The sequence below is a fragment of the Peromyscus leucopus genome, chromosome 7, assembly GCF_004664715.2.
Source record: "Peromyscus leucopus breed LL Stock chromosome 7, UCI_PerLeu_2.1, whole genome shotgun sequence".
Taxonomy (NCBI): domain Eukaryota; kingdom Metazoa; phylum Chordata; class Mammalia; order Rodentia; family Cricetidae; genus Peromyscus; species Peromyscus leucopus.
In genome coordinates this window covers 77692885-77701827 of record NC_051069.1, presented here as the reverse complement: position 1 = coordinate 77701827, position 8943 = coordinate 77692885, and the positions used below count along the sequence as shown (strand labels likewise).

General features: G+C 39.7%; 1 pseudogene; it reads right to left on the bottom strand.

Moving 5' to 3' along the window:
* Positions 1 to 1058: 1058 nt before the first annotated feature.
* Positions 1059 to 7025, bottom strand: LOC114688392 (annotated as a pseudogene).
* Between the last annotated feature and the right edge of the window lie 1918 nt (positions 7026 to 8943).

Sequence of the window (8943 nt, the reverse complement as noted above, 5' to 3'; positions counted from 1 at the left end):
TCGTTTTGATTTGCATTTCCCTGAAAATTAGGGATGTTGAGCAATTCCTTAAATGTCTTTCATCCATTTGAATTTCCTCTGTTGAGAATTCTCTGTTTAGTTCTATAGCATTTCTTATTGAACTGTTGGGCATTTTGAAGTCTAATTTATTGAGTTCCTAAAATATTCTGGATATCAGTCCTCTGTCAGATATGGGGTTGGTAAAGACCTTTTCCCATTCTGTAGACTGGCGCTTTGCCTTGTTGACCATATCCTATGCTCTACAAAAGCTTCTAAGTTTCAAGAGTTCCCATTGATCGAATGTTTATCTCAGTGTCTGAGCTACTGATGTTATATTTAGAAGTGATCTCCTATGCAGTGCATTCAAGACTACTTCCTACTTTCTCTTTTAGCAAGTTCAGAGTAGCTGGATTTATGTTGAGGTCTTTGATCCACTTGGACTTAAGTTTTGTGCATAGTGATAGATATGGATCTATTTGCAGCCTTGTACACGTTGATATCCAGTTATGCGAGCACCATTTGTTAAAGATGCTTTCTTTTTTCCATTGTATACTTTTGGCTTCTTTGTTAAAATTATATATCATAGGTGTGCGGATTAATGTCAGGGTCTTCAATTCGATTCCATTGGTCACATGTCAGTTTTTATGCCAATACCAAGCTGTTTCTATTACTGTAGCTCTATAGTAGAGCTTGAAGTCAGGGATCAGACATTAAACTATTTTTATTATTATAGCTTTGTAGTACAATTTGAACACAGGGTAGTGATGTATCCTATCCAGCAGTTCTTTTATTGCTCATGATTATTTCAGCTTTCCTATTTTTTTTTTTTTTTTTTTTTTCAGACAGGTTTCTCTTGTGTAGCTTTGCACCTTTCCTGAACTCACTTGTAGCCAGCTGCTCGAACTCACAGAGATCGCCTGCTCTGCTCCGAGTGCTGGATAAAGCGTGCGCCACCACCGCCCGGCCTAGCTTTCCTATTTTTAGCATTTTTTGTTATCATTGGAATTTTTTTTCTTTTTTTTGTATTTCCATGTGAATCTGATGGACTCAGAATCTTTTCAAGATATCTGCTGAATTGCGGCCTGGGGGTGGATTTGCATTCCTTTAATCTTAGAACTCAGGAAGGAGAGCAGATAGGTCTCTGTGACCAGGGGCATGTCTGAAAGTTCAAGACCAGCCACTTCTATAGCCTTGACCAGTACAACCAAGGTTACAAAAATCTTGTCTTAAATAACAAAAAAAAAGGAAAAGAAGAAAGAAAGAACAAAAGGAAAAAGAAGAAAGAAAGGAAGGGAAGAAAGAAGGAGGGAAGAAAGATTTTTTTTTAGGTGTTGGTGGTGCAAGCCTTTACTCCCAGCACCTGGAATGAAGAAGACAGCCCAAGCTAGACAGAGAAACCATGTCTTAAAACACCAAAAGAGTCTGTGTCAAATTGACATTAAATTACCAAGCACAATACATACGTGTGCTCCAGCTTGACACCATTAAGTAGAATCCCATAGGTAGAGCATATTTTTATGGTGCTAGAATCCAACTGAGGGTCTTGAGCACAGTAAAAAATGGGATTTAACACTGAACTAGAGCCTCAGTCTCTAAGACTAGTCTCTTAGTATCTAAACTTAATTACTTAATGTCAGGTACACAAAAACCATCAAACAAAAATCACTATGATGGATAATTTTTTTTGATGTATTCCTGGATTCATTTAGCCAGTATTTTATTGAGTATTTTTGCATTTTGGACTGCTGGCAGTGGTCCAGAGGGTGACTGGTCTAGCAAATAACCTAACTATCATCATAGAGCAGATGCAGGCAGATGCAGTGATCCAAGCCAGGCACCAGGCTGAGTTCTGGGAATCTAATTGATGAGAGAGCGGAGGGATTCTGCAGGCGGGGGACATCCAGATCATAACAGGAAGATGTGCAGAGATGACCGGCGACACTAGTGGATGTACATGAACTGTAGACGAGTGGCTGTGGAGCTCCCATGGGACTGGACTAGGCCCTCTGAAACGAAGGATGGTTGTTTCCCTTGAACTGTTAGTGGAGCACCCAGGCAGGGGGATCGGGATCTGTCCCTGGTACATGGGCAGGCTTTTGGGAATTCGGTAGTGTGGAGTGATGCCTTGTGCAGCCTTGGTGCAGTGGGAAGGGGCTTGGACCTGCCTAGAATCCATGTGCTGGGTACTGCTGACTCCCCATGGAAGACCTTGATTTGAGGGATGTGGGGATGTGGGGAGGCATGACAAGGAAGGATGGGGGTGGAAAAGGGAGGAGCAGGCATCTAGGGTGGTATGTAGAGTGAGTAAAATATTTCTTAATAAAGAAAAATGAAAAAAAAACACTATGAAAGGAAACAATCTTTGTGGAATATGTGGACCACAGGAAAAAACATAACATAGTCAACCATTATTTTATTTAATAGTATTTTAATATTTACTAGCAATAAATGAGGTAACATTACAGTAGGGAGTACTTAAAAAACACTATAGTGCTGGATTACAGTTTCCCCACTGGAGAAGAAAGGCCAGACAGGGTTTTTGAAGGTGCCAGGAGGGTACTTGTATATGAGGGAACTCTTGGCAACATTCACAATCAAGGAACACACGAACTCGGTCCAGTGGCTTCTCTATATAGTGCTGGAGTACTGGGCATGTGGTGAGGAGACTGCAATGATGACCCTCCTTCACACACACAAGAAGAAATTCACCCTCAGATTCAATTAGTTGGTCTCTGTTCCTTAAGCAGGAATTCTTACAGACTCCTACAGCCCAATCCCAAGAGTCCTTCAAATCAATCTCCCAGTAATACTTCCCTGAGATGAAGCTCTGTGATCCCCAGGAAGTCAAATAGCATCCAACAGAATCTGCGGTTATGTCTTTATGGTGAGGTCTGAAGCTGAATTTTCTCATGGCATTAAATAGGTTCATCTTTTAATGCAACACTGTTAAGTTACCAAAGAAAATGGGCACTGTGGGAAGAACCAACATTTTAGGTAAAATGACAATTTACATTTCTCAGGTGAGAGTCTTCATGGATTTTAAAAAGAGAATGCTAAGACTTGAGGTTAAATTTGACTCAAATACACCAATGTCAAGGATTTTCAAAAGAAAAGAATGGTAGCATGCTCTAAAATATTTGTAAATTTTAGATGCTGTAGAGGAGGAAGCCTCAGCCTACTTCTATCAGGTGACTTTTAATAACACCTGCCTAAGGGAAGATGTGTGCATTGCAGCGAGGGCCAGAGCAAAGGCTGTGCTCATGGAACTACAAGAAAAGTTATTTATATGTGGATATAAGTATTGATAAATTTCATATTGGTGTTTTGATTTGCATCAACCTTTAGATATACAAAGGGGATTTAGACACTGCCTCATGTCCTATCAATTTGTTTCATTTTCATTGCTCATGATTCAAGGCTTTGCCTGTTTAGTTACTTTATGATTTTTTTGTTCCTTTTGTGATAGGGATTTGCTATTTGTCCTATACTGGCAAGGAACTCACTATGTTGACCTGACTATCTCAAACTCATTGGCAATCCTCCACATACTAGGTTTTTGATGCTGGGATTACTAGTGTTCACCTTTTTATCTTGTGTAATTTTTAATCTATGGAGTAAAATGTAGTGTAAGACATTACTTTCTAACACATTGAAAGGAAAATAATCAAATATCTCCATGACTGCCTATACTTAGTTTGAATTATATTGTCCAGAGTCAAATAATCATTCTACTCAATGAACAACTGATAGTCTCTTTTCAGTCATGATTATATACAACATGATATTAGTATGCATTTCTGTTTGTTGGTTTGTTTGTAAGATGACCATGTGATTCAAAAATAACAGAATGTGACTTACCTAGACATATTTATAGGGAGTTAAAATATTTGTGTTTGCAAGGGACATCTCATTATTGGAGGGTACCTCTCATCATCTTATCAGTGAATAAACTCACCTTGGAACTGGTTGTAACTTTCAGTCATTCCAGTGATGGGTAGGGCATTGAGCTCGGTCTTAATAGCCTGTGGCATGCTCAGCTGCATTGACTCACTCCTGCAAGGAAAAAAAAATATTTTTCTGTGTGGTGCTAAAGATATCACACAGTGATTAGGAAAAACTTTATTCCAAGTTCAGTCAAACACCTCAGGTTATACAAGCCTTACAACTTAAGTTCAATCCTTGGAACCTTTGATGGAAGGATAGTTCCCTGAAAGTTGTCCTCTGACCTGCACACAGGTGCATGTACATGTACACACACATAAAAATAACAAAACAAATAAAAGAATCCCAAAAATATCACACAAAAACAATTGAGTATTTTCTATATAAAAGATATCTGCACTTTACTAAGGCACATTGGACAATATTATAGCATATTTCAGGGTGTCCTGACTTGCACTGATAGCTAAACTCACCTTCTGAACATGTCGTCCAAACCCTGCAAAAAAAAAGAGAAAAGCTTAGATATCTGAAAAAATGAAATACAATGCTAGCTTATAAAGTTCATATAAATATCAGTCACCATCATACCAATCTATCATGATAAATTATATTCATGTCTTAAGATGATGCCAACCAAATAGATGAGCAGAACTCCAATGCTTGATGAAATTAGACTGGAGAGTCAAATTTGAGAAGGAAATGTATATCCACTGTACATTGCTTTTGAAGCCCCAAATGTCTATAAGCCATAGCAGTGCTTTAGCTAAGGATACTTCAAAAGGGTGGCCTCACCCCTCCATGGTGCTTCACATGTGTATTTCAGAATTGCAGGGTTAGAGGCCTCAGCATTACTGTGAGTTGCAAGATATCATGTACTACCAAATAGGATCCTATCTCAAAATACCAACCTCGTAAAGGACTCTCAAAAACACAGCCCTTAAACATAAGAAATTAAGCCATAGGTAACTTTAAAATTGTTTACAATATATAAGTAGAGGTAAGAATGTTGGAAACAGAAGTTACTGAATTTCACTCTTCAGAGAAGCAAGGCACAAAAGGCAAAAGTTAGGACATAATCCCTGGAGAATCTATAGACTTAATTCCAAAAAGCTTGTTCTTTCAAGATTATTACAGAATTTTGTTTCTCCAGAAAATTTCTTAAAAGGAAATTCACTAACAAAAATGCAGGGAATATTGAAAGCTATCTTAGTGTAACAATCAACACTGTGGGCCTAAGTCAATAAAGCCTCTTCCTGCACTCCTCCATGCTCACCTGCAGTAGGACCACATATGGCTCCTGGGACATTGCCATCAGCTCCTGATATATTTCTCTTAGTTTTTGGCTCTTTTGGAGCATCATAGCTTCACTTGTCCTGAGTTTCTCTAAAACACATTGGCCTTCATTTCTCATAGACTCAATATGTTTCTCTTCCTCTTCACAGAGGAGTGGATGTAGCTTCCTATACTCTGTCCTGATCAATTTTTCCCGAACAGTCAGGTAGTCCTGAAGAAAAAGGAACATTCCTGATCATATTTGCAAAGTATTTTGTCCTACCTCATTCCATCCTCCTATGCTTAAAGTCCACAAATGACTTGTATAACTCTGATGCATATACTGATAGACTGTCTCCACACCTCAGAAAATGTAAATTCCTCGGTTTCACTTATTTCTTCCTTATTAATTACATAGGCAATCCAACCCTAAGATGCATTTACACCTATATTAGAGGTGCAGAGGTGTCTGAAGGAAGGATTGATTATTCTTATGTTTACAAAGATATGAAACTCTGCATGTAGTAATTAGAATTCATGATGTAGTCATAAAGTCTAACGCAGTGTGCAGAACCATCATCAATTCACTCGTTAGTCCTAGACACTTCAGCCTGAGGCAGACCATACTTTCTGAGAGCAGAGATATATTATACACTCAGAATTACAGGTGAGCAGGACACATATTCCAAGTATCCTATCCTAGGCTTTATATGCAAATCTTGAATGGTAAATTTTGAAAATATCTGCATCAAGCTGATTTTAAGCATGGTTCTCATACTCACCGTCCAAAGAGTTCTCATTATGTTTTCTGACTCTAAATTCTCTTTATTTTCTTGGACCTTCTTCCATAAAGATGACATTTGCTTCAAAAGTCTGTCCTGTAAAAAAAAACAATGAATATCAATTTGGAAAAATATAACTGATAAACTCTTGGGCAATTTATACAATTATTGTAGTGAGAGTACCAGAATCAAAATTATCTTTCAATTTTTTTTCTTTTCGTAACTATGAATTTTAGATTAGAACACAGAAATAGAAAATGCAGTTTACCTTTTTGCTCAGGTATATTGATGATTAATTTTGATTACATGCTTGGCTATACCTGACTACAATGTACATTTCCTAATTTAGTCTCCAGCCAGAGACACTATTAAAAGATAGGAAGTTAGTATTGCACTTTCCAGTTACCTGGGCATAAAACATCATAAAATACAAATGATCTTTACACTCATGGGTCCCCCAAAGGATGTTTACATTCCTAGTCACTCTTTCTTCAGTAGATGTTAATAAAGTGCCACCATTCTGAAAACAGTGCCTTTGTCATAATGAGGACCAGTATCTTCTTGTGGCTTTCTAAGCCTACTGCTCTCCAGCTTGTAAGTTCTCTCAGAAGCATCACTTACCATTTGATCCTCAGCAGCTGCTTCAATGGGACAGTGTCTGTGTCCTCTGTGCTCATGAGTGTTAGAGCAGAGTTGACAGAGGAAGATCCTGTCCTCAGCACAGAAGATACTCTTAGCATCCTTGTGGGTTACACATTTTTGCTCCTCAGAGCTCAGGTCCTTCATGAGGCTGCTTGTCTGATAATGGACACTAGCTTCTTCAAAACAATGTTGGTTCTCAAGTCCTTCTGAGATGGTTCCCTACACATAGGGCATTGGACAGGAGGTTGGATGTCTTCCCAGGAAAGGTAGAGGCAGGCTCGACAGAAGCTGTGACCACAGCTTATGGTGACTGGATCTGTCAGGTAGCTCAGGCAGATGAAGCAGGTGAGTTCTTTCTGGAAGGCTTGTGAGAGGTCTGACTCCATTTTTCTGAAGGAAGAAAAGCAGAAATGCTGTTATTTGACCCCAGAGAAGCCAGAAACAGCACAAAAACTGATGCAAATTTGGATTTAATTCTGTGTATTGCAAAGCAGGCTTCATTTTTCAGCAACAAAAAAATCAAGGTAAGTATAGGATTGCAGTTACTGATCTTTTTTGTTTCACTCTTCTTGACAGAAATATAGATTAATCTGATGTCCTTCTGAGCCATTCCACCTGTAACTTTTTTGGATACTGCATTCATATTAGTGCCTTGGTTGCTGGTCTGAGACATGCTTTCCAACCAAGTGTTTATAAATAAATATATACTAGAAAGATCAAACTCTTTCAAGCCCACATGTTTGCCTTTCACTACAGACATAGATAGGTAAAACACACCCTTCTTTGTTGGCTATCCTTGAAACACTCCCTATTTCACAAGGTCCCTAGTAAATGCTTTGCTTGAGTTCTGATTTTAGCATCTTATACTTCACATCCTATTATCCCTCCTTTTGACACTTGAAGGCAACATTAGTTACTTGACTTCTTTCTGATGCAAATAGTTAAGAAGTATAAGAATTATGCTGGCTCATAATTCAAAGATATTGTTTATCATGGTGGGGAAGAAGTCGGGGGCAGGATGGGAGCTGGTGGCCTGTCTCTAAGTCTCAGGAAGTGGCTGGGGTCTCGGGCAGATGGGCGTGGGGGCAGGGCAAGGAGACTGCAGGGGCTGCCGGGGGGCTTGGAAAGGGGATCCTCCAGTGGGGCTAGAAGGGGACCCGCCTGGTGGCAGAACCTGTGGCAAGTGGGCAGGTCTTCTGGAGTGGCTGGTGCCAGGGATGGGGTCGGTTGGACCGGATACTCACTCTGGTCCAGAAGGGAAGTCAGGGGCAGGATGGGAGCTGGGGTCAGGTCTCTAAGTCTCAGGAAGTGGCTGGGGTCTCGGGCAGATGGGCGTGGGGGCAGGGAAAGGAGATTGCAGGGGCTGCCGGGGGGCTTGGAAAAGGGGATCCCTCCCAGTGGGGCTAGAAGGGGACCCGCCTGGTGGCCAGAACCTGTGGCCAAGTTGGGCAGGTCTTCCTGGAGTGGCTGGGGCCCAGGGATAGGGTCCGGGTTGGACCCGGATACTCACCTCTGGTCCAGAAGGGAAGTCGGGCAGTTTCTAAATATTTTATGGTGTGCTAACATTTTTGCTTTTCTTTTTATAATTTCACCATTATTGATATCAATCTGTGAATTTAGCAAATATCAACATTAAAACAGTCTCAAAAATTCTTTAGAATTTTGTTCAACTCATTTTTACCGTATTCACCTCAACTGCAATTTCTTTGAGATCATTCCTTTCTCTACCCACTCAACTGTCTGTTCTTTTCTTTTTATAATAAATACTTGGGGAAGCCAGGCCGTCACATATTGAAGCACATACCTTCTATCCTAGAATTCTGGAGGCAGAGGCAGGGAGATCTCTGTGAGTTAGAGGCTAGCCTGATCTACAAAATGAATTCAAATCTGTGCTCCAACAATACACAGAGAAACCAGGTCTGAATAAAAAAAAAATATTTGATTAACTAAAACCCAAGTGTCTCTGATTTTTCTTGTGAAGGAATTTTCTTGATTGAATCATTTGAAGTGGGAAGCCCTACCAAAACTCAGATGCTTGAGGTGTGGCAATCCAACTTAAATCTTAGCTGAAGGCAGCCTATACAAAAGGACATGGAATAAGGAAACTCTCACTTCTTTGCTCTTTATTTTCTTGCCCTCATTCTCACTGAAAAGTTCATCCCTTCACTGGTATAAGAGCCTATTTTGGGAGAGGATTTCTGTGATGGTATTGTGTTCTCTAAAATATTGTGCACCTTAATAAACTTATCTGGGTTCAGAAACAGAACAGCCTATGGTGATAGTTTATTTGTACTGAAATGTGATT